The sequence below is a fragment of the Cherax quadricarinatus genome, chromosome 27, assembly GCF_038502225.1.
Source record: "Cherax quadricarinatus isolate ZL_2023a chromosome 27, ASM3850222v1, whole genome shotgun sequence".
NCBI lineage: Eukaryota > Metazoa > Arthropoda > Malacostraca > Decapoda > Parastacidae > Cherax > Cherax quadricarinatus.
The window spans coordinates 27825141-27851603 of record NC_091318.1 but is presented as its reverse complement, the minus strand read 5'-3'; the positions used below and the strand labels follow the sequence as shown (position 1 = coordinate 27851603).

At 41.0% G+C, this 26463-nt stretch overlaps 1 protein-coding gene across 8 annotated transcripts in view; it reads left to right on the top strand.

The window, feature by feature from the left end:
• Nucleotides 1–26463, top strand: part of LOC128691112 (uncharacterized) — a 343519-nt gene that overhangs the window by 186388 nt on the left and 130668 nt on the right. The window lies entirely within an intron of this gene.

Genomic DNA, 26463 nt, shown 5'->3' with positions numbered 1-26463 from the left:
GGTGCAGCAGTGTTGGCAGGGGCAGCAGTGTTGGCAGGGGCAGCAGTGTTGGCAGGGGCAGCAGTGCTGACAGGAGTAGCAGTGTTGGCAGGGGCAGCAGTGCTGACAGGAGTAGCAGTGTTGGCAGGGGCAGCAGTGTTGGTAGGGGCAGCAGTGTTGGCAGGGTCAGCAGTGTTGGCAGGGGCAGCAGTGCTGACAGGAGTAGCAGTACTCCTATATAGAGAAGGGTAACAATACTTGCAGGCAAGCTAGAAACTTAACAACAGTGTATAAGTTTACACGCTACGAGAGTAGTTAAGCTTCATCTGCAGTACAAGACTACAAGCCTGAGTTGCGGTGGATGTAGGCAAGCGTATCCTGCAATACTCAGGTGTTTACACAATGGCAAGTGCCGCCTAATTCCCTCATTTGTAGTGGAGGCAGCACTGTTGCAAGTCTGATTGTTAGTAATTCCTGAGTGACAATGAGCTAGCCACATGCATGGCTGGTGCTCCTCACTTACATTGTGGTTTAATGTAAGTATGAATTACATTGCTTTCTATGCATATATGTGTATGTATATATATATATATATATATATATATATATATATATATATATATATATATATATATATATATATATATATATATATATATATATATATATAAGTCGTGCCGAATAGGTAAAACTGGTCAGTTAGCAAGAGCTAATTTAAAATTAAGTCCTTTTTAAAAAATCTCTTATATATTTAAACATATATTTTTTTTTATTTTATGTTAATATAAAAATTAATGATTTTGTACCAAAAGAACCTTAGGAAACTTACCTTACCTTATTATAATAAGGCCAATATAATTTAGCCTAATCCAACTAAATATATTTTAGATAAGTTTACCATAATTTAATAATAAACAAACAATGAAATATATTTTTTTTCGTTAGGTTCAGAATGATTTTTGCAAAATTATTGTATACACAAATTTTCGCTTGCCTTATTCGTCAAGAAAATCGTTGCTATTTAAGCCAAAATTGCAAGTTTTACTTATTCGGCACGACATATATATACCCAAGATAAATGAACAAGTGTGAATTTAACATAGCCAGTACAGTACTTAAAATGTTAAAATGTATTTAAAATGTATTTAAAATGTATTTAAATGTAAGACTCATGATATTCCCGATGAATCTCGTCCTCTGTACTAGCAATGACTATTGGAAATTACTCCTACTACCCGAAAAATCCCCAACCACTCCAAAAAATATCCCCCTACTCTAAATCCCCCTCCTAAAATTCTCCGTAATCCTCTTGAAAATCTACCTAACACCCCCCCTTCCCTTCCCTAATATATACTTTAATGGAGGAGCACCTGGATCATTTTTAAGAAGAACGTAAGACCATAACTGTCATAGCAGACAGTGCAAACAGAAAAATAAACAGAGACCTCTCCATTAAATATGTAAAAGATTTTTGCGCAGAATATATTCACTTGAGGCAGAATGACGGTGTACCTGCATGAGGCAGAATGACGGTGTACCTGCATGAGGCAGAATGACGGTGTACCTGCATGAGGCAGAATGACGGTGTACCTGCATGAGGCAGAATGACGGTGTACCTGCATGAGGCAGAATGACGGTGTACCTGCATGAGGCAGAATGACGGTGTACCTGCATGAGGCGGGATGATGGTATATCTGTATGAGGCTGAATGACGTTGTAACTGCATGAGGCAGAATGACGTTGTATCTGCATGAGGCAGAATGACGTTGTATCTGCATGAGGCAGAATGACGGTGTATCTGCATGAGGCGGGATGAAGGTATATCTGTATGAGGCTGAATGACGGTGTATCTGCATGAGGCAGAATGACGTTGTATCTGCATGAGGCAGAATGACGTTGTATCTGCATGAGGCAGAATGACGGTGTATCTGCATGAGGCAGAATGACGTTGTATCTGCATGAGGCAGAATGACGTTGTATCTGCATGAGGCAGAATGACGTTGTATCTGCATGAGGCAGAATGACGGTGTATCTGCATGAGGCAGAATGACGTTGTATCTGCATGAGGCAGAATGACGTTGTATCTGCATGAGGCAGAATGACGTTGTATCTGCATGAGGCAGAATGACGTTGTATCTGCATGAGGCAGAATGACGGTGTATCTGCATGAGGCAGAATGACGTTGTATCTGCATGAGGCAGAATGACGTTGTATCTGCATGAGGCAGAATGACGGTGTATCTGCATGAGGCGGGATGAAGGTATATCTGTATGAGGCTGAATGACGGTGTATCTGCATGAGGCAGAATGACGGTGTATCTGCATGAGGCGGGATGAAGGTATATCTGTATGAGGCTGAATGACGGTGTATCTGCATGAGGCAGAATGACGTTGTATCTGCATGAGGCAGAATGACGTTGTATCTGCATGAGGCAGAATGACGGTGTATCTGCATGAGGCAGAATGACGTTGTATCTGCATGAGGCAGAATGACGTTGTATCTGCATGAGGCAGAATGACGGTGTATCTGCATGAGGCGGGATGATGGTATATCTGTATGAGGCTGAATGACGATGTATCTGCATGAGGCAGAATGACGTTGTAACTGCATGAGGCTGAATGACGGTGTTTCTGCATGAGGCAGAATGACGTTGTATCTGCATGAGGCAGAATGACGATGTATCTGTATGAGGAAGAATGACGGTGTATCTGATGTGTCGGGGCGAAACGTCCTGACAACAAAGATACCCAGATGTTACACACGTTTCTCATTTATCAACTTGCTGGTTTTTCTAAATTGGTAAACCAAACATAATGATATAAGGCTCTCGTTCTCTCAAACATTTCACCCCAAGAGGGAGAAACGTGTAACAATGCTACTGGCGAGACAATGATCACATTCAGATGTGTCTATGTATCACATGACTGGGTTAACACAACAATGTTACCCAAGGAATGAGCTTATTAATTGGGTAACATTGACAATGGGTTGAGCGATTATATTTAAATTGGTTTGGGTTTGTCAAGGACCTGCCAAGTATGGGCCAGTAGGCTTGCTGCAGTGTTCTTCTTTTCGTATATACTTATGTGTATCACATGATTGGGGTAACACATCCATATGAATATATGTATCGTATAACTGGGATAACACACCCCTAATGTATCTATGTATCACATGACTTGGGGGGGGGTAACACCCTCCTGTGTCTATGTATAGTCTCTAGCACACGAGAGAAGATAGCCTTGTAGGATTCAGCTGCTTGGGAAGTATGTGTTTGTGTGTATGTTCCCACACCCCATTCTCGTCGCTAGGTGCTCCGGGGGTAAGTGCCGTGTGGTATATAATTACATTGCATGTCCAGTTCTCCTTACGTACCTTTGTCCCGAGACAGTGGACAGTTCACTGGAGGTAAACAGGATTAGTTGAGACTGACAAGCGGGTCTCATACGATTATGATTCATCCACTGCTACACCTGTGTTTATCCCAAGATATATATGCAACGGTGAGGTGTATATCTCTCAGCGTATATACCCTGAGAGCTTACTTTAATCCTTGCCTTAGGGATTGAAGTATTCTTGACTGGTGGTGAATAGGTGAGGTGCAGCCTAATGATGCTAGAGTAATTGATTCGCTTTAAGCCCATTAAATCAACCAACCAACCAGTGTTTATAAACTCTTCTTGATTTTAGTAAACCCTTGTTTGTGGCTTGGTTGATTTACAAGGGTTTTTAAAGCCTATCTGCTCTTGGCTTTCACCAGCCAAGAGCATTTTTATCACTAAAACAGAAGTTAAAATAAACTCTCAACATATATACACTAAGAAATATACACCTCACGATATAGTGGGAATTCAATAATAGGTCTAGACCTTTCGTGTTGCAATCAACACATCATCAGGAGCTTGCAAAGTTGAAGAAATGAGAAAGAAATCTCAGCGGATTCGTTCAGAAGGACGCTTGCTAAGACTCTCTGTTGAGATTGCCTACTCATTTCTGCAGCTTTACAAGCTCCTGATGATGTGTTGATTGCAACACGAAAGGCCTAGAGATATTATTCATCTGTCTGTCTGTCTGTCTCTCTCTCTCTCTCTCTCTCTCTCTCTCTCTCTCTCTCTCTCTCTCTCTCTCTCTCTCTCTCTCTCTCTCTCTCTCTCTCTCTCTCTCTCTCTCTCTCTCTCTTTCTCTCAGTTCATTCCAACCTTACCAAGATTTTTAGTTTTTTTTTTACCTAGGCTTGTAACTATCAACTTACATACTATTAAATTTGATTAAACTTAAAAAGCTCATACCTCAGCGTTGTTACCGTTGGAAAATTCCTGCCGCCCGTGCTAGGCTTTCAGGGCATGTGGCCCAGCATCTTTAGAGCGTGGTCACCCGTGCTGCACTACCAGCACCAGCTGCGTGGTCACCCGTGCTGCACTACCAACACCAGCTGCGTGGTCACCCGTGCTGCACTACCAGCACCAGCTGCATGGTCACCCGTGCTGCACTACCAGCACCAGTTGCGTGGTCACCCGTGCTGCACCACCAGCACCAGCTGCGTGGTCACCCGTGCTGCACTACCAGCACCAGCTGCGTGGACACCGGTGCTGCACTACTGGCACCAGCTGCTTGAACACCCGTGCTGTATTACTGGCACCAGCTGCGTGGACACCCGTGCTGTACTACTGGCACCAGCTGCGTGGACATCCGTGCTGCACTACCGGCACCAGCTGCGTGGACACTCGTGCTGCAGTACTGGCACCAGCTGCGACGCTTCACCACTGAAATCATACTTGTAACTTGCTTCATACTGCTCCTCCTCCTTAGTTCCTCACTACCACCACTACTGCTACTACTACTACTACTACTACTACTACTACTACTACTACTACTACTACTACTACTACTACTACTACTACTACTACTACCACTACTACTGCTGCTACTACTACTACTGTTACTACTACCACCCCTACCTCTTCCTGCCTATATATAGCCGTCCTGCTCCACTTCTGGCTAGTGTGACTTTGTAAATGGTCCAAGTCGGACCGAAACGTCGTCGTAAGCTCCTCTCTTCTATGTGCGGGTTATTTGTGTATGTGTTTCATACTGCATAGTTTAAAAACAAACAAATCCTAAACGAGGAGCTGATGTGTTACCTTCCGCACGCTAGATCACATTCTATCTCCCAGAGTAAACTGAGGGTGAGCGACAACGATTTGCTCTTTTGGTAAATCTCTACGCTGGGCGATACGTTTCCCCTCCCCCTCCCCCCTTCTCCCTCCCCCCTCCCCCGAGTAAAAACTTAGTCCTTCATCCCGTGTTCTTTCTTCGAGACAAGTCATACTGAATTTCATTAATATATAAACTGTCTGTATAAGCCAGTGCAGGTCATTTTTAATTCTCAAAGGAGAAAAAGTTATTCCTACAGTATAATGACGTTCATTTCTCCATTTTGTGTATTCATTGTTTTTTCAAAATAATAATATAATAATAATAATGATAATGATTATCACATTAATTAAAGTTATGGTAATAATACCAAATAATCATAATAATAGTAATGATAATAATAATAATAATAATAATAATAATAATAATAATAATAATTGAATTGTTTTCCATAATAATGAGAAAAATAATAATAATGAAAATGATTATAACATTAATTAAAGTTATGGAAATAATAATAATAATAGTAATAATAATAATAATAATAATAATAATAATAATAATAATAATAATAATAATAATAATAATAATTGAATTGTTTTCCATAATAATGAGAAAAATAATAATAATGAAAATGATTATAACATTAATTAAAGTTATGGAAATAATAATAATAATAGTAATAATAATAATAATAATAATAGTAATAATAATAATAATAATAATAATAATAATAATAATAATAATAATAATAATTGAATTGTTTTCCATAATAATAAGAAAAATAATAATAATGAAAATGATTATAACATTAATTAAAGTTATGGAAATAATAATAATAATAATAATAATAATAATAATAATAATAATAATAATAATAATAATAATAATTGAATTGTTTTCCATAATAATGAGAAAAATAATAATAATGAAAATTATTATAACATTAATTAAAGTTATGGAAATAATAATAATAATAATAATAATAATAATAGTAATAATAATAATAATAATAATAATAATAATAATTGAAAGTCATATCATATTACCTTTCTTCCAATATTTGCTCACGTGAAATAAAAAAATAATGATACAAAACAATTTTACCATTTCAGCCAGACTCTGGGCTCCTCAAAAGCAGATTCAAAAATAAATATTTGTATTAATTAACGAAGAGAAATTGACGTCAATGTCGTGATGTTTGAAGTGACGTCAATGCTGTGATGTTGGTAGTGACGTCAATGCTGTGATGTTGGTAGTGACGTCAATGTTGTGATGTTGGTGGTGACGTCAATGTTGTGATGTTGGTGGTGACGTCAATGTTGTGATGTTTGTAGTGACGTCTATGTTGTGATGCTAGAAGAGATGATTTCAGTATTAGGAAGTTAACCAAAGCAGCACCAAAACACCAATGTTACAATATTACCCATGACAACACCGTTGTTACAGTGCTACCCATGACAACGCAAATGTTAGTGTTACCCATGACAACACACATATTACAGTGTTACCCATGACAACATAAGTGTTACAGTGTTACCCATGACAACATAAGTGTTACAGTGTTACCCATGACAACATAAGTGTTACAGTGTTACCCATGACAACATAAGTGTTACAGTGTTACCCATGACAACGCAAATGTTAGTGTTACCCATGACAACACATATTACAGTGTTACCCATGACAACATAAGTGTTACCCATGACAACACAAGTGTTACCCATGACAACATAAGTGTTACCCATGACAACATAAGTGTTGCAATGTTACTCATGACACCACCTGTGTTACAATGTTACTCATGACAACACCAGTGTTACAGTTACCCATGACAACATATGTGCTCTCAGAACGGAAAAATGGTCGGCGGGACCAAACAAAAATCTTCAATTATTGTTGATCCGATTATAATAATTTAATACTCGATCCATTATATATGAACCTTTCAATTATCGTCCAATATCCTTGAGCCGTAATGCATTTTAATCTGGATGCTGGCGTAAGCAGATTTAGAACTAGCAGATTTGAAACCAGTAGGTTTAAAACTAGCAGATTTAGAAAAAAGAATATTTAGAACTAGGAGATTTAGAACCAGATTTTGAACAAGGATGTTTAGATCAAGGAGATTTAGAACTAGGATATTTAGAATCAGTAGATTTAAAACTAGGATATTTAGATCTAGGAAATTCAGAACCAGATTTAGAACTAGAAGATTTAGAACTAGCAGATTTAGAACTGGTAGATTTAGAACTAAGAGATTTAAAACTAGAAGATTTAAAACTAGCAGATTTAGAGCTAGGACATTTAGAACTAGAAGATTTAGGACTAGCTCATTTCCAGCAGAAAAATTTTGGATTGTAGAAATGACCACTGAAGTTGATTCCTTTGTGTATACCAATTGTAGCGTGCAAAGAGTACGTAACCTTTATTCGGCGCATGTACACACCCTCATTTACAGGCTATCTCCCCCAACCAGCGAACCAGGGACTAAGGGTTGATGATGGAGCCCCGTCGTTCAATCAGTACCCAGGTTCCAACCAATGAGAAGATGGTTTGGGCAATCGCAGAGGTGATGTGGGTACCACTCACCTGTCTGCCCTTGTCATTCCCATTCTAGAGCTGGTTGAAGCACGGTCTGCTCTCTAGTGGCTTCTATTCTGCCTTGCTTACCGTGGAGTGCACTAATACCTATTGTTGTACATAGTGTATATAGTGTACATACTTTTGTTCTAAATTGGTGAAGGATAATATAAGTCAAAAGTTTTTCTGCTGTGTTTATTTTGCTCCCTTTACACCCAGGATAACAGGCCTTTGGGACTCCTGGGTTGTAATACCAGTGCTGCAAATGTTCAACGTTCAGTTGCTGCAAATGTTCAACGTTTATCATTATTTGTACAGGAAGTTTCCTTCGACTGGTCTTGTAAGTTTTTCCTCCTCTGTGTTTATATGTTAATGATGCTGGGCAGATACGATGTAAACTACAGTGGTATTTCGTGCAGCGCAGTAAACATTAGATGGTGTAATGTATATTGCGAGGTGCTGTGAACACTGCTTACAGCTATAAACATTGCATTGTTCTATAAACATCTTAGGGCTCTTCAGATATTGCAGGGGGGGGGGTATATACACTGTAGGGAATTATGTTGTTTTCAGGCTGTTATAAACTTTGTTGTTTTTTACAAAGATTTTTTTTTTTTTTGACATTTCTCCCAGAGAAGTGAATGGTACTTTCTAAGAGAAGTGAATGGTACTTTCTAAGAGAAGTGAATGGTACTTTCTAAGAGAAGTGAATAGTACTTTCTAAGAGAAGTGAATGGTACTTTCTAAGAGAAGTGAATGGTACTTTCTAAGAGAAGTGAATGGTACTTTCTAAGAGAAGTGAATGGTACTTTCTAAGACAAGTGAATAGCACTCTCTAAGAGAAGTGAATGGTACTTTCTAAGACAAGTGAATAGCACTCTCTAAGAGAAGTGAATGGTACTTTCTAAGAGAAGTGAATATCACTTTCTAAGAGAAGCAAACGAGCCTCACGAATTGAAGAAGCTCAATAGGAGAGAGAGAGAGAGAGAGAGAGAGAGAGAGAGAGAGAGAGAGAGAGAGAGAGAAAGAGATAGCATTTAGCTCACTCTTGCAAGGGTGTTGTGAGATTAATGACACATATGCCGACACTTAACATGGAGCCTGGGATCACTCTCACGTGCCGACACTTAACATGGAGCCTGGGATCACTCTCACGTGCCGACACTTAACATGGAGCCTGGGATCACTCTCACGTGCCGGCACTTAACATGGAGCCTGGGATCACTCTCACGTGCCGACACTTAACATGGAGCCTGGGATCACTCTCACGTGCCGACACTTAACATGGAGCCTGGGATCACTCTCACGTGCCGACACTTAACATGGAGCCTGGGATCACTCTCACGTGCCGACACTTAACATGGAGCCTGGGATCACTCTCACGTGCCGACACTTAACATGGAGCCTGGGATCACTCTCACGTGCCGACACTTAACATGGAGCCTGGGATCACTCTCACGTGCCGACACTTAACATGGAGCCTGGGATCACTCTCACGTGCCGACACTTAACATGGAGCCTGGGATCACTCTCACGTGCCGACACTTAACATGGAGCCTGGGATCACTCTCACGTGCCGACACTTAACATGGAGCCTGGGATCACTCTCACGTGCCGACACTTAACATGGAGCCTGGGATCACTCTCACGTATAAATCTCATTCTACTTGTGCAAGTATCATCTCCAGAGTTACTTCAGTTACGGTGAAATGCGGGAAGTAGTAGTACCGGGTTGCAGGAAGTACGAGGAAAGTACCATTTCCGGTACTGGGGAGCAGGAAAGTCACAAGACAAAAGATACACACACACACACACATACGCACACATACACATACACACACACACACACACACACACACACACACACACACACACACACAGTAATTAAATAGAGACACACAAAGTAATTAAGCACATGAATGTATCTTCTGATAAACCAACGTGGCAATTAACGCTAACTGGAAGATGTGCAATTGCTGTGTGTGTGTGTGTGTGTGTGTGTGTGTGTGTGTGTGTGTGTGTGTGTGTGTGTGTGTGTGTGTGTATGTGTGTGTGAATGATTACACTGAGAATGTGAGTGACTGCAACTGTGTGTGAGTAATTGCCCTAAGTTTGTGCCTTATATTTACACACACACAGACACACACACATATATACAAACACTGATCTCTGGCTGAAGGAGACTCGAACCTACGAACCTTAGGACAAGGTACGCAGTGCTTTACCAATCTACCCACACTGGACAATACCTTGGCGTGTAGCTTGCACTACACGTTTTATCCAAGGCAGCCAGCTTTCAGTGAGAAGGCTTACAGCTGGCTGCCTTGGATCAAACGTGTGGCGCAAGCTACACGCCAAGGTATTGTCCAATGTGGGTAGATTGGTAAAGCACTGCGTACCTTGTCCTAAGGTTCGTAGGTTCGAGTCTCCTTCAGCCAGAGATCAGTGTTTGTGTATATTTCGCCTGCTCTCGCGAATTCCTTGCAGATATATATATATATATATATATATATATATATATATATATATATATATATATATATATATATATATATATATATATATATATATATATATATATACGGAGACAAGGCAGTCACTCACACAGACGGTATAATCTCTGCAGTTGCCTAACTCGGACCTCGTGCAACTCATTACCATGTTAACCTAACCAAATTATGCTGCACGGAATTTTGGCCAACAGTTGAGCTAACCTTTAGTGCAAACAATATTTTTTTCCCGAAGGAGTTTATAGATGAGGCTGCTTCTTATACTCCAGACACATGCACCGTACAAACACACACACACACACACACACACACACACACACACACACACACACACACACACACACACACACACACACACACACACACACACACTCAGTCACAAAGTCGTCAGGAAGTGGAATATCCTAGCAAGCGGTGTAGTGGAGGCAGGAACCATATATAGCTTTAAGACGAGGTATGACAAAGCTCAGGAGGCAGAGAGAGAGAGGACCTAGTAGCGATCAGTGAAGAGGCAGAGCCAGGAGCTGAGTCTCAACCCCCTGCAACCACAGTTAGGTGAGTACAAATAGGTGAGCACACACACACACACACACACACACGCACGTATATACAACAGGCCTAGTGTCTAATCGACATGTGCCTAGAACAAAATAGTAACACACACACACACACACACACACACACACATACACACACACACACACACACACACACACACACACACACACACACACACACACGTGTGTGTGTGTGTGTGTGTGTATCTCACCACCTCAACACTCTCTCGCATTTTTTTGTTTCATAATGGCTGCCAGTGTTGTCGTTTTTGTAACTAAGGGAGTAATCCGCCTGCGGGATTGCAGAATTACACGCAAATCTCAGGATTAGGGACGAGAATAAGGAAGAAGTGAGAAGGTGATTGGCGTGTTTTGTAAACCATTAGACAGTGCTGGATCACAGTGCTGGTCACAGTGCTGGGTCACAGTGCTGGGTCACAGTGTTAAGTCACAGTGCTGGGTCACATTGTTGGGTCACAGTGCTGGGTCACAGTGTTGATCACAGTGCTGGTCATAGTGCTGGGTCACAGTGCTGGGTTACAGTGCTGGGTCACAGTGTTGGGTCACGGTGTTGGGTCACAGTGCTGGGTTACAGTGCTGGGTCACAGTGTTGGGTCACGGTGTTGAGTCACAGTGCTGGGTCACAGTGCTGGGTCACAGTGTTGTCACAGTGCTGGTCATAGTGCTGGGTCACAGTGTTGGGTCACAGTGCTGGGTCACAGTGCTGGGTCACAGTGTTGTCACAGTGCTGGTCATAGTGCTGGGTCACAGTGTTGGGTCACAGTTGTAGGTCACAGTTGTGGGTCACAGTGCTGCGTCAGAGTGCTGGGTCACAGTGCTGGGTTACAGTGTTGGGTCACAGTGCTGGGTCACAGTGCTGGGTCACAGTGTTGTCACAGTGCTGGTCATAGTGCTGGGTCACAGTGTTGGTCACAGTTGTAGGTCACAGTTGTGGGTCACAGTGCTGCGTCACAGTGCTGGGTCACAGTGCTGGGTTACAGTGCTGGGTCACAGTGTTGGGTCACGGTGTTGAGTCACAGTGCTGGGTCACAGTGCTGGGTCACAGTGTTGGATCACAGTGTTGTCACAGTGCTGGGTTAGAGTGGTACGTCACAGTGCTGGATCACAGTGCTGGGTCACAGTGCTGGGTCACAGTGCTGGGTCACAGTGTTGTCACAGTGCTGGGTTAGAGTGGTAGGTCACAGTGCTGGGTCACAGTGCTGAGTCATAGCACGTGACGTGGTTTACGAGGGTGACACAGGCAGGTGTTGGATAATGGGAGGCACCAGACAGAGGTGTCTGGGTCCGCTCTTGGTGGTCAATATGAAAATGATACTCGCACGCTGTGTGTGTGTGTGTGTGTGTGTGTGTGTGTGTGTGTGTGTGTGTGTGTGTGTGTGTGTGTGTGTGTGTGTGTGTGTGTGTGTGTGTGTGTATAAAGCTCCTTGTCCACATAGCTAAAGTTACTGCATAAATGTGGATATTTTTAAAGCTCTTTTGCTAACATTCTCCTGAATACTGCCTGCATGTATACCTTCATTTAATCCTCTTTACTTATTATGTTTGTGGTGTGTGGGTAGGGTGTGGCTAGGTGTGGTCAGGTGTGCCCAGGGTGTGGGTGTTGTGTGGCTCAGGAGTGTGGCCCAGGTGTGTGGCTCAGGTGTGTGGCTCAGGTGTACTCAGGTGTGTGTGGTGCGTGGCGGTGTGGCTCAGGTGTGTGGAGGTGTGGCAGTGTGGCTCCAGGTGTGTGGGTCAGGTGGGCGTGTGGGTCAGGTGTGTGGCTCAGGTGTGGCTCAGGTGTGTGTGTCTGTGTGTGGCTCAGGTGTGGCCCTGTGGTCAGGTGTGTGCTGGTGGTGTGGGCAGGTGTGTGGCTCAGGTGGTGTGTGCTCAGGTGTGTGGCTCAGGTGTGGTCAGGTGCTGTGGTGTGGGCTCAGGTGTGGGCTCAGGTGGCCCGTGTGGCCTGGTGTGTGGGCTCAGGTGCTGGCCCAGGTGTGGCGGTGCTGGCTCAGGTGCCCAGTGGGCTCAGGTGTGGCCCTGTGTGGGCTCAGGTGTGGCCCAGGTGCCTGGCCCGGCAGGTGTGTGCTCTGTCAGTGTGGCTCAGGTGTGTGGGCTGTGCAGTGTGGCTGGTGGGTGCAGGTGTGGCTCAGGTGTGTGTGGGCTCAGGTGCGGGTGTGGGCTCAGGTGTGTGGCTCAGGGTGTGGGCCTGGTGGTGTGTGGCCCAGGTGTGGGTCTGTGGTGGTGGGCTCAGGTGTGGGTCTGTGTGGCTCAGGTGTGGCTCAGGGTGTGTGCCCTGGGCAGTGTGGGCCTGGTGTGTGGCTCAGGTGTGTGGGCTCAGGTGTGGCTCAGGTGCGTGGCTCAGGTGTGGCTCAGGTGTGTGGGCCTGTGGTGTGTGTGTCTGGTGTGTGTGGGTCTGTGGTGCGTGGGCTCAGGTGTGTGTGTCCTGTGGTGTGTGGGCGTGGCCTGTGTGGGCTCAGGTGTGTGTGCCCTAGGTGGTGGCGTGGGCTCAGGTGTGGGCCTGTGGTGGCCTGGTGGTGTGTGGCTCAGGTGTGTGGGCTCAGGTGTGGCCCAGTGGGCTGGCGTGTCAGGCAGTGTGGCTGTGGTGTGTGGCCTGTGGTGTGTGCTCAGGTGTGGCTCAGGTGTGTGGGCCTGGTGGTGTGGGTCAGGTGTGTGGCTCAGGTGGGCGGTGGGTGTGGTGTGGGCCGTGGCCTGTGGTGTGTGGTGTGTGTGTGGGCCCAGGTGTGGCTCAGGTGTGGGCGGGTGGTGTGTGGCTCAGTGTGGCTCAGGTGTGTGCTGTGTGGCAGGTGTGCTCAGGTGTGCTCAGGTGTGTGGGTCAGGTGTGGCTCAGGTGTGTGGGTCAGGTGTGTGCTCAGGTTGTGTGGGCTCAGGTGTGTCTGTGGTGTGGCCCAGGTGTGTGGGCTCAGGTGGTGTGTGCTCAGGTGTGTGCTCATGTGTGGGCTCAGGTGTGGCTCAGGTGTGTGTGCTCAGGTGTGGCCTGGTGGTGTGGTCCCAGGTGTGGCTCAGGTGGGCTCAGGTGTGTGGCTCAGGTGTGTGGCTCAGGTGTGTGGTGGTGTGTGTGTCTGTGCGTGGCTCAGGTGTGTGGCTCAGGTGTGTGGGTCCAGTGTGGGCTCAGGTGTGTGGCTAGGTGTGGGTCAGTGTGTGGCCTGTGGTGCGTGTCAGGTGTGGCCTGTGTGTGTTTGTGGTGTGTGGGCTTCAGGTGCGTGGGCTCAGGTGTGGGTCAGGTGTGTGGGCCCAGGTGTGTGGGCGTCAGGTGTGGCCCTGGTAGTGTGGCTCAGGCGTGGGCTCAGGTGTGCCCGGCCTGGAGGTGGGCTGTGTGGGCCTGTGGTGCGTGGCTCAGGTGTGTACAGTGTGGCTTCAGGTGTAATTAGGTGTGCGGGCTGGTGGTGTGTGGCTCAGGTGTGTGTGGGTGGTGTGTGGTTCAGGTGTGGGCTCAGGTGTGTGGGCTCAGGTGTGGCTTCAGGTGCCTGTGGTCAGGTGTGGGTGGTGTGTGTCAGGTGTGGGCCTGCGGTGTGTCAGGTGTGTGGCCCAGGTGTGTGCTCAGGTGTGGCTCCAGGTGTGGCAGTGGGCTGGTGGTGCGTGGGCTCAGGTGTGTGGCTGGTAGTGTGTGCTCAGTGCGTGGCTCAGGCGTGTGGCCCAGGCGTGTGGCTCAGGTGGTGTGTGGCTCAGGTGGGTGTGGCCTGGTGTGTGGGGCTGGCAGGTGTGGTGGTGGTGTGGCTCAGGTGTGTTTGCCCAGTGTGGCTTCAGGTGTGTGGGTCAGGTGTGTGGCTCAGGTGTGGCTCAGGTGTGGGTTTGTGTGTGGCTCAGGTGTCAGGTGTGTGGGCTCAGGTGTGGCTCAGGTGCGTGGGCTCAGGTGGGCCTGGTGGCAGGTGCGTGGTCAGGTGGGTGGTGCGTGGCTCAGGTGTGGCTCAGGTGCGTGGCTCAGCGTGGCTCAGGTGGGAGGTGGTGTGTGGGTGTAACATATCCCTTGTATATTTTCTCCTAGTAAATATTCCTACACACACAAATACACACACACACACACACGCCACACACACACACACACACACACACACACACACACACACACACACACACACACACACACACACACGCACACACACACACACACACACACACACACACACACACACACACACACCACACACACACACACACACAAATACACACACACACACACACGCACACACACACACACACACACACACACACACACACACACACACACACACACACACACACACACACACACACACACACACACACACACACATATATATATATATATATATATATATATATATATATATATACAAACATAAGTGCACATTGGTAGCGCATTTGCCTTATTTTTCCATTTCATAATCACTCATGAGAGTATGTAGAGGCACTAGAGATGTCCTATATGAAAAGCAAGCACGTAATATTCATACTAGACAATCAAAAATTAAAGAGAGAGAGAGAGAGAGAGAGAGAGAGAGAGAGAGAGAGAGAGAGAGAGAGAGAGACTACCCCCACATAAATATTCAACAAAACTCAGTATCGTGTGCTCGGAAGCCGTGTTTAGCCAGCGTGAGGAACGGCACCTGAATATCAACGCTTGTAAACGTTGCAGCCAGGCAAACAATGTTTCAACTGGAGATAAGCCCGTCACAGTTTCCGGCAACAATCGTCTCTCACAGCGTCACCCCCGTCACCAGTCACTCTACCAACTATCGTCACTCTTAGTGGCATCACTCAATACGAACAATCGTTACCCCTACGCCACCACCGTTACCTGTCTATAAACTATCAGCACCAGTCACTTTACAAACAATCGCCACTCCTAGCGTCACCCCCGTCACCAGTCACTACCAACACAACAATAGCTCCTTCCTCATTAATCTCTGGACAAACTTCCGCCCAAATCCGGACCGGACGGTAGCACTAAGGACTGTTAATATGTGCTTTAGTGCTGAATAATTCCATCCTTTGAAGGGTAAGAGGAAGGGGTGAATTTATGCTGGTGAAGTGCTTTGAAGGGTAAGAGGAAGGGGGTGCATTGATGCTGGTGAAGTGCTTTGAACTGTAGGAGGAAGGGGGTGCCTTGATTCTGATGAAGCACACTGAAGGGTAGAAGGAAGGGATGCCTTGATGCTGGTAAAAGACTTCGTAAAAAAAGAAAAAAACTGAGCTCTTCCATTCTTTGAATCAAATTTGATTAGCACCCTTTTCCCTAACCTATGCATGATCCCTACGGGTTTCCCGTTTCCCAGATATCCAAATAATAGCAACAACAACAACAACAACAATAATAATAATAATAATAATAATAATAATAATAATAATAATAATAATAATAATAATAATAATAATAATGCATAGTTTAAGAAATACTGACTACACGTAGGTTATATACACCTACGGGATATATACACCTAGGTGTATTTCTCTCAGCGTATGTATACCGAAAGTTTACGTTGATCCATTTTAGGAATTAAAGCATTCTTGTCTGGTGGTGAAAAGGTTACAATCCAGCCATCATGTAGTCGATAGACTTCAAACCCCATTTACCAACCATTAACTAACCAATCAATCTGTATACAAATATATTATATACATATATATATATATATATATATATATATATATATATATATATATACTTATATACATATATACATATATATATACATATATACATATATACAGTATATCTATATATATATATATATATATATATATATATATATACGTATATACGCAATAAGATCACAGTAAACAGGTGATATCACAATATGCAGAACAATCACTGTGGAAAAAATAGTGAAATTCCAAGCGCTTTCGTGACTTCTAACATTATCAGGGAACTCTAAAAATAAAAGTTTAATAGGAAGGCATATAAGGACGAGAGTACACCTCGCTGCCAGCCCACAACAACACCTGACTTTTTATGATGATGTAGGTAGGTAGTCAGTGATCCGTGAAACACAGTTTATATTCTACTCAAAAAAATTTCTAATGTACCTTAAATTCTTCCCAAATTTTATTAATTATAAATGAATCCAATTTATATAAACCAAAATAAATATTCATATTATATTCCTGTTGATCATGGACTTATTTGATATAACTTTCTCAAACTTTTTTAAAATCAGTTGGATGGTTAAAATCTCTCACATGAATAAACAGAGCATTAGAATCGTGTCCAGTTCTAATGTTGTGTTTATGTTGTTTTAACCTAAGTTCAAAACTTTTACCAGTTCGACTGTAATAAACTTTATCACATACGTCAGCATTTTGGGGGGAATTTTTTGTCATAAGTTTTTTAACTGTGTCAAGATTTTTAAATACAACTTTGATATTAAAATTCCTAAGTAGAGAAGGTACATCAACCAAGCAATATATAATATATGTATATATATATATATATATATATATATATATATATATATATATATATATATATATATATATATATATATATATATATATATATATATATATTTATATATATATAAATATATATATACATATATACATATATATATATATATATATATACATGTATATAGATACATATGTATATTTATATATATATATATATATATATATATATATATATATATATATATATATATATATATATATATATATGTCGTGCCGAATATGTAAAACTGGTCAATTAGCAAGAACTCATTTAAAATTAAGTCCTTTCTAAAATTTTCTCTTATACGTTTAAAGATATATTTTTTTCATTAATGTTAATGTAAAAAATTTTAATTTTGCTCCAAAAGAATCTTAGAAAACTTACCTAACCTTATTATAACAAGAACAATTTATTTTAGCCTAACCCAACTAAATATATTTTAGATTTGTTTACAATAATTTAATACTAAACAAACACAGTGAAATATATTTTTTTCGTTTGGTTCAGAATGATTTTGGCGAAATTATTGCATACACAAATTTTCACTTGTCCTATATGGCAAGATGAGCGTTGCTATTTAAGCCAAGATCGCAAGTTCTGCCTATTCGGCACGACATATATATATATATATATATATATATATATATATATATATATATATATATATATATATATATATATATATATATATATATATATATATATATATATATATAAATATATATATATATATGTCGTGCCGAATAGGCAGAACTTGCGATCTTGGCTTAAATAGCAACGCTCATCTTGCCATATAGGACAAGCTAAAATTTGTGTATGCAATAATTTCGCCAAAATCATTCTGAACCTAACGAAAAAAAAATATATTTGATTGTGTTTGTTTAGTATTAAATTATTGTAAACAAATCTAAAATATATTTAGTTGGGTTAGGCTAAAATAAATTGTTCTTGTTATAATAAGGTTAGGTAAGTTTTCTAAGATTATTTTGGTGCAAAATTAAAAGTTTTTACATTAACATTAATGAAAAAAATATATCTTTAAACGTATAAGAGAAAAATTTAAAAAGGACTTAATTTTAAATGAGTTCTTGCTAATTGACCAGTTTTACATATTCTGCACGACATATATATATATATATATATATATATATATATATATATATATATATATATATATATATATATATATATATATATATATATATATATATATATATATATATATACATATATACATATATATATATATATATATACATTTTATATATATATATATATATAAATATATATATATAGATATATATATATATATATATATATATATATATATATACATATATATATATACATATATATATATATATATATATATATATATATATATATATATATATATATATATATATATATATATATATATATATATATATATCGTGCCAAATAGTTAAAATTGGTCAATTTGCAAAAACCCATTTAAAATAAAGTCCTTTCTAAAATTTTCTCCTATACGTTTAAAAATATATATTTTTTTCATATATGTTAATGCAAAAATTAATAATTTTGTACAAAAAAAATTAGAAAACTTGCGTAAACTTATTATAACAAACGAAATTTAATTTAGCCTAATCCAACTAAATATATTTTATATAAGTTTACAATAATTTAATAATAAACAAACACAATAAGTTTCAAACCTATCTACTGCACGTGGGTCTTGAGATTCACCTGTACACTAATTACCAGAATAATTTGATGCCAGGAACAAATTAGGCAAACTGTCAGTGTATTTGCACTGAGAGTGTTTGGTAATGGGGCTTAAAGTTTATTGACTACACGAGGGTCATTAAGGCTGCATTTCGCCTCGTCACCACCAGTCGAGAATACTTTAATACTTTAGATGCCTGCCAAGAATACCTCTCAGCTTATATTCTGCGTGGAGATATATATACACCTGTGTTTTTATACCCTGTACAGAACAGGTTGTGGGTGTAAAGCCTATTGAGTGAATTCTGATGGTTCCAAAAACAGAAATTTAAGTAAACTCGGGGTATATGTAGTGAGGAAATATACACCTGTCGATACACCGTATATACTTCTTTTAAGCAAGACTAATTTACCAGGTTTAAAGCCTATCATAAGGACGATGCTCCTGAAGGCTATATATCAAATGTACACCCCAGATAATAATACTTTAATCCTTAATATAAAGATTAAAGGCTCAGGGAGATGGAAATATATACCCTTTAGGCAAAAAGCTGGACATTAAGTTATAATCATTATATTCACGTAATCCTTCATCATTTATTATGCAAAACTGTATAATAATTCATATGGTAAAAAATTAACGAAGTGCAGATTAGGAGTTGCAAATTATTAATTTTTTAAAAGCAAAGGCAATTTTTAACTCGGGTGTTATTTTTGGTTGGTGATTAACTCTAATTGTTATTTTCTAGATGAGTTTAGTGTTGTGATGGGGATGGTACACACCTGTGATCTGTAATGTACCTATGACCAGTTTCGAGAGTATTTCTTGTATTCGCAGACAAGCTTAGGTAGGGCCAGGGGCTCTTGAAGTGTTTCTTATACCGGGTTTTGATGGTGAGGTACACTATACCGTGAAAGTCTAGTGATGGTAATGTATACTGTACCGTGAAGGAAGGTGTAGTAATGGTGATGTACACTGTACCGTGAAGGAAAGCGTAGTGATGGTGATGTACACTGTACCGTGAAGGAAAGTGTAGCGATGGTGATGTACACTGTACCGTGAAGGAAGGTGTAGTAATGGTGATGTACACTGTACCGTGAAGGAAAGCGTAGTGATGGTGATGTACACTGTACCGTGAAGGAAAGTGTAGTGATGGTGATGTACACTGTACCGTGAAGGAAAGTGTAGTGATGGTGATGTACACTGTACCGTGAAGGAAAGTGTAGTGATGGTGATGTACACTGTACCGTGAAGGAAAGTGTAGTGATGGTGATGTACACTGTACCGTGAAGGAAAGCGTAGTGATGGTGATGTACACTGTACCGTGAAGGAAGGTGTAGTAATGGTGATGTACACTGTACCGTGAAGGAAAGTGTAGCGATGGTGATGTACACTGTACCGTGAAGGAAAGTGTAGTAATGGTGATGTACACTGTACCGTGAAGGAAAGTGTAGCGATGGTGATGTACACTGTACCGTGAAGGAAAGCGTAGTGATGGTGATGTACACTGTACCGTGAAGGAAAGCGTAGTGATGGTGATGTACACTGTACCGTGAAGGAAGGTGTAGTAATGGTGATGTACACTGTACCGTGAAGGAAAGTGTAGCGATGGTGATGTACACTGTACCGTGAAGGAAGGTGTAGTAATGGTGATGTACACTGTACCGTGAAGGAAAGCGTAGTAATGGTGATGTACACTGTACCGTGAAGGAAAGCGTAGTGATGGTGATGTACACTGTACCGTGAAGGAAGGTGTAGTAATGGTGATGTACACTGTACCGTGAAGGAAAGCGTAGTGATAGTGATGTACACTATACCGTGAAGGAAAGCGTAGTGATGGTGATGTACACTGTACCGTGAAGGAAAGCGTAGTGATGGTGATGTACACTGTACCGTGAAGGAAAGCGTAGTGACGGTGATGTACACTGTGCCGTGAAGGAAAGTGTAGTGATGTTGATGTACACTGTACCGTGAAGGAAAGTGTAGTGATGTTGATGTACACTGTACCGTGAAGGAAAGCGTAGTGATGGTGATGTACACTGTACCGTGAAGGAAATCGTAGTTAAGTGATGTACACTGCACCCTGAGTCAGTGGAAGGCCTCGGTCACATGACCAAAAGCTCCAGCTGTGGGTCATATGACTAAGACCAGCATCAGGAAACACGTGTCCTGTTTCCTAACAAACCTTATCTAACCTAAGATGTAATTCCTCTCTCCAGTGAAGTAGTGGACGCCCGACTACGTGTTGAATTTGTCTCAAATTCTCATAAATTTATGCCACTAATCGGGACGGTGATGATTTCACCACTCGCGAAGATATTTGGCTGAAGAGAGATTAAGAAAACTAATGACATGCTTCTGAAGATTCCGGAAATCAGGTGGGAATTTTCTAACGGTTTGATGCATTGGAGACAAGTGAGAATTGATGTAACTGAGCTGGTCAGGAAACATGACTCACGAAATTGTAATGACACGATTGCAAACAAACCATACCACGGACGGGGATAGAACCCGCGATCAGAGAGTCTCAAAACTCCAGGAGTTTTGAGACTCTTTGATCGTGGGTTCTATCCCCACCCGTGGTATGGTTTGGTCAGGAAATTTAGTGAGACAGTTGCGGGATTTCTGAATGTTTCTCACAAGTTAGAAGATCAAGAAACGATGGTAAATATGGCATAAACTCGTTTAGACGTTGAAGAGCTCAGAGAAGTTATCACTTAAGCCTACCTAAGGATACAAGTGTGGAAGTTATCAACACTTATCCTAGTACTTTTGCTATAATACCTCGAGCACACACTGAGTCTACCTGGAGGATGTTGCTACCTATCTCGAGGGTGTTCCTTCCTACCTGAAGGATATTATTGCCTACCTGGAGGGTGTTCCTACCTATCTGGAGGGAGTTCCTACCTACCTTGAGAGCATTTCTGTGTATCTGGAGGGTGTTCTTACCCACCTGAAGGGTATTCTCGCCTACCTGGAAGGTACTCCTATGTATTCGCAGGGTGTTCCTATCTATCCGGAGGGTGTTCCTATCCGAAGGGTGTTCCGGGGGTTAACGCCTCCGCCATCCGGTCCATGACCAGGCCTGAGATGTATGTAAGTAAACAGCATGGATCTTCAAGCACGTCAACTGGTTTTGTGATTAAAGGCATCAGGAACTATATCCAAGGATCGGAGATCGAGGATTGGTTAGCAGCAGCAGCAGCGGACACAAATATATCCTTCACCATGTAAGGAAAATTTACAGAATACTAAATCATCTGAGGATATGACACGGAAGTTGGTAAGAGAAACAGATGGCATTCGTGATGACGGAGGTGGGTAGTGAATGTTCGCTGAGAGTAAAAAAAACTTAGCGTGAATGTAAGGAGGAAACGGAGTGGAGGTTGTGTTGGTATCAACAGACTTGTTGGAGCCAGAATTCAGACGGACACTCGAAACAGTTAGAAGGACAGCCGAAGTGTTTTTAGAGGTAGGCTTGAACTGGATGTTACTGAAGATGATATTAAATTCTACATTTAATATTAATATAATTAAAATATCAAAACTATCCATACTCTCAAAAAAATAATTCTTCTAAAGTGATCTACCAAGACAGATTGACCAATTTCTTAATTTAGAAATATGGCCCAGGGTGTCGAATTTTAATGTAGTTCATACATAACTAAAATATAACTTTCTGTTAGTATAATTTATGTTTTTTTTTCTTTAAGGGAAAAAAAAACAAATATTCGTACTGTGAGAGTAAATATGATATTTTCCTGCCGGAAAAATTATGTAACATTGATTTTATAGATGGAAATTATGAATGTGTTGGGTGACTTCGACATATTCTGATACAGCATTTGTTATTCATGAAAGAATGTCAAAGTGATTTAGTTTGTTTATGGTAGAAGAATGCATTATTTCTAGTTAATGTGATGATGATGAAAGATGTTATTTTTTATTTCAAATTTGACGATAGGCAATTTTGAGATATTCTAGAAAATGTGTATACAGAAGTGTCACCTGGGAAAATACTTCTTTGAACAAGTATATTGAGTCTTTGATGACTTTAGACTGTCTTATAAATGTAATTATAAGTATGGTGCTACTGAATTTCTTGGTTATTTTAATGCAAATCCTCTTATTGGTAGGACTTGGAGACATTTGAATAATTTTTGTCAGAAGAATAATTTAAAATATTTAGATTTTCATTTTATCAACTCTTATACTCATACATGTGTTCCTTAAAATAATTTTTGTATTAAATGGTTTGATCATATATAGGTAAAAATACACTCTAGTCATGTATTGATATGTCCACACCACTTCTGTTTCATGAAATAACTTTAGTTATTTTAGGTTGGAATAGAAATGTTAAATATTTACTTGACAAAGCCTCTAAATTTTAGGAAGATGACTGAGAAGAGAAAAACTTTCAAGGCAGTTCTGGCTTCGTGTAGAAATAGTGAAATAAATGAAGGCATTTATTAAGGTAGACCAATTTATTCTAGGGGATATGCTTCTTGATAAAGGAATTCTTCCTGATAGTGCATATCTTATGTATTATTTAAGAAATCAGGAGGTAAAAAAAATGGGGAGGGGATTGTCATATCATCAACAAGGATGTAATATAAGGTGGCATCCTCTCACTATTATTTTTTAAATTATATTTTAATGATGCTATTACATATATTACTTTCAAGGAAAAGGGATGAAAATTCCACTTTCTTGAAGTAAATGCCAATACTTGACATCGCTCTTTTGGCTAATTCAAATGAAGATTTAAGAAAAATTATTCATTGTTGTAGTGAAAAATCGTATTATTTAAAATTACAAATTAAGATAAGTAAAACAGAACATATAGTATTTCGCGAAAAAAACTAGAAAATCTAATAATCTGGATAATGTTATTAGCCAATATGAACTTGTGGAACATATTAGGTATTTAGATATTAGATTTGTTACATGAAAGTTGATTATGGCAACGTAGAGTGTTGCCATAATCAAAAGTCTTGCTACATGTGATACTGAGATCAGTAACCTGCACTGTAAGTTAAGAGACATGTCATCAATATATGTATTCCCATACTCACGTCTAGAAATGACGTATTCCCACTCACACTTCTAGAAATGATATATTCCCACTCACACTTCTAGAAATGATATATTCCCACTCACACGTCTAGAAATGATGTATTCCCACACTCTCATGTCTAGAAAATTATATATTTCCATACTCTCATGTCTAGAAATGATTCCCTTTCCTCACACATCCTCAAAAACATTCCACTATAATGGTTCTCCATATATTTCCCTTCAACACGCCCTCAAGCTTGAGACATTCCAATACAATGGATGTGCAATCATTCTCGTGGCAATATTTTCTGCAGCACACTTGTATATCTTCATCACTCTCTCTCTTCCACTATTTGTTCCACATAACCAGACCAACTTTTCGACTACTTTTCCATTCGTTCCTCCGGCATTTTCTTCTCCCTTAAAAACCTTCATATTTTTTGTTTTAAACTCTGTGGTAACGATCGTAAAGCACAGCAAGGTTTTATTTCACAGGTTTCTGTCAGGACGTTTTGCTCATGAAAGACACGATGCGTCATAACTTCATTATTTATGCACCGCACATAACTTCTTCCCTTGGTGCACATTTCTTATACACTTAACACATTACCTCATCCCTTCGTGCACATCCTCTCATGCACTACCTCACCCCTTCGTGCGCATCCTCTCATACATTACCTCAACCCTTCGTGCACATCCTCTCATACATTACCTCACCCCTTCGTGCACATCCTCTCATACATTACCTCAACCCTTCGTGCACATCCTCTCATACATTACCTCAACCCTTCGTGCACATCCTCTCATACACTACCTCAACCCTTCGTGCGCATCCTCTCATACACTACCTCACCCCTTCGTGCACATCCTCTCATGCACTACCTCAACCCTTCGTGCGCATCCTCTCATGCACTACCTCAACCCTTCGTGCGCATCCTCTCATACACTACCTCACCCCTTCGTGCACATCCTCTCATACACTACCTCAACCCTTCGTGCACATCCTCTCATACACTACCTCACCCCTTCGTGCACATCCTCTCATACACTACCTCAACCCTTCGTGCACATCCTCTCATACACTACCTCAACCCTTCGTGCACATCCTCTCATACACTACCTCAACCCTTCGTGCACATCCTCTCATACACTACCTCAACCCTTCGTGCACATCCCCTCATACACTACCTCAACCCTTCGTGTGCATCCTCTCATACACTACCTCAATCCTTCGTGCACATCCTCTCATACACTACCTCAACCCTTCGTGCACATCCCCTCATACACTACCTCACCCCTTCGTGCACATCCTCTCATGCACTACCTCAACCCTTCGTGCACATCCTCTCATACACTACCTCAACCCTTCGTGCACATCCCCTCATACACTACCTCGCCCCTTCGTGCACATCCTCTCATGCACTACCTCAACCCTTCGTGCACATCCCCTCATACACTACCTCACCCCTTCGTGCACATCCTCTCATACACTACCTCAACCCTTCGTGCACATCCTCTCATACCCTTCGTGCACATCCTCTCATACCTCAACCCTTCGTGCACATCTCTCTCACTACACCCCTTCTACTCTCAACCCTTCGTGCACATCGTGCACATCCTCTCATACACTACCTCAACCCTTCATGCACATCCTCTCATACACTACCTCAACCCTTCATGTGCACTACCTCACCCCTTCTGCACATCCTGTCATGCACTACCTCACCCCTTCGTGCACATCCTCTCATACACTACCTCACCCCTTCGTGCACATCCTCTCATACACTATACATCCTCTCATACACTACCTCACCCCTTCGTGCACATCCTCTGATACACTACCTCAACCTTCGTGCACGCTACCTACTCCACACACTCACATATTCCTCATTAACTTCAAGCACAAAAAAATCACCCTCTCTCTCTCTCTCTCTCTCTCTCTCTCTCTCTCTCTCTCTCTCTTCTCCAGGATTTCCTTCGTTTTCTTATTCATTAGCAACTCTGACACTCACATACAGAAACATTTCTGTTGTTTTCCTACTCAAGATCCCTCACTGTTTACACTTCCTCTCATCAGTATTCTCTTTCATTCTGAAAAATCCTCACTTTTATGTCTGTTTTGGGTACTTAACTAATTAGTATAGTGTCATGTACATTTTTTGAAGATTTAGTTTCTAAAGATTTAAATAAGACAGTGAAGAATTTTTTGGGAAAATGACGAAAAATGCTGATACAGTTTACAGTGTTTTGCTTCGCAAGGAAAGATTTTTAAAAGTATCCCTAGAAATCTTGTTCACTGTTTTGTTGACTGTTTTGGTGAAGGGATCTTGATGAGAGGAAATAATAATAATAATAATAATAATAATAATAATAATAATAATAATAATAATAATAATAATAATAATAATAATAATAAAAATAATCTTGTTACCTTCAACCTACACTATCCTGGATATAGCTGCAAATAAAATCGACTTGGTGAAATTTATA